This window comes from Triticum aestivum, unplaced genomic scaffold (genome assembly GCF_018294505.1).
Source record: "Triticum aestivum cultivar Chinese Spring unplaced genomic scaffold, IWGSC CS RefSeq v2.1 scaffold123692, whole genome shotgun sequence".
Classification (NCBI taxonomy): Eukaryota; Viridiplantae; Streptophyta; class Magnoliopsida; order Poales; family Poaceae; genus Triticum; species Triticum aestivum.
In genome coordinates this window covers 8,302-9,838 of record NW_025230747.1, presented here as the reverse complement: position 1 = coordinate 9,838, position 1,537 = coordinate 8,302, and positions in this window count along the sequence as shown.

The following is a 1,537-nucleotide window of genomic DNA, read 5'->3' as shown; positions in this document are numbered from 1 at the left end:
TATTAACGGTGAATCAAAGTCCAATTTGATCATGTGTTAAATATTTAATGCTAAAAACCTACATACCAAAATTTGAGAAATTAGATTGTCACAAAGAAAGCTACATACAGTTTGGATTAAACAATAACCAATGCCATATGCTAGAAATGAGACTTAAGTTAAGAAAATATGAAGAAAACTGCCTAACACTAGATATATTCATTTGTAGTTACATTTCAGTAAAAAAGAAATAGAACTTACAAGCAATTTCTCGTATCTACCAGACCAATCAAAAGAGAAGATTCCACTGCGAGATTCATCCACCCCATTCCCGAGCATATCGAGAGGAGCAACACAACATGTCCCGTAGCATACATAGTTTCTTAACGACGACAATATAGTCACACACCCAACACGCTGAAGCACACATGCCCGTGTATACATTGTATGTTTAACTCATCAAAGAATTCAAATTCAAACATTAGCCAACTGAGAAAAGCCTTCAACATATTTCAAAAAAGAAATAAACTATCACAGTGGCATTAATATTGCTACTGAACATATGCAAATTTTGTTGAAGAAAAAGAGAATTGTGCACATTCAGTTCATAGGGGATGTCTTTCCAGGCAGACAATTCACATTTCCAGGCACTTAAAATAGCAATCTCTCCCTCACTACTACTAAAGAGCATTGTATGAAAATGCTCTTATATTATGGGACGGAGGGAGTAGGTCTACATCAGCACAATTAATCTAGAGGCTGAATTTGGTTTTCTGTCTACATCAAAACAATCTCCACCTGAGAGAGAGTTCACATTTTCAGGCACCTAAAATAGCAATCTCTCCCTCACTACATCACTACTACTAATTGAGTCGGCAATTGTATGAAAACTGCTACTCACTGCATTCGGTTTACTGTCTACATCACCACAGGTCTCTTCACAGGGAAAATAGAAAGATGGGCAGCATGAGCTTATCTAATCTGTTTAAGATCCAAGGTTATTTCAGGTGCTCCACTAGGGGCTAGTAATTGACAGTGGGCACCAACTTGTTGAGGAAATTAATAAGATGGCAAAACTGGCTACAAAACAACCAGACCTGAAATTGTGGGTCATCTGATTTGCTGGAAAATACTACAGCACTTTGTTGCGTTACACTACAAACTATCCAGGTCAAATGTCCATATTACCCTCAAACTCCAATATATAAGAGACTTGACACTCTTAAACTGACTAAGAGAACCACCAGTCACCTGAAAACTTCCACATCAGCCGCCATTCTCTTCTCTTCTCGTCTGACGAAGGAGAGGAGATGGAGGTGAAGAGGGCGGCCACCATTGCCGCCCTTTGCATGCTCCTCATCATGTCAGTGCCATCCCAGCAGCGGGTGGCCGCCATGTCCTTCTGCGACTGTTACCGGCAGTGCTACCCCGGGTGCAGGCAGAGCGTCCCTTGGTGGCTCTGCAACGTCAACTGTGCTGGCAACTGCGACGTCGGCGACAGGGAGGACTCCCTTGCCGCGTGCATCATGGTCTGCAGCACGGACTCCGTCTGCGGCCC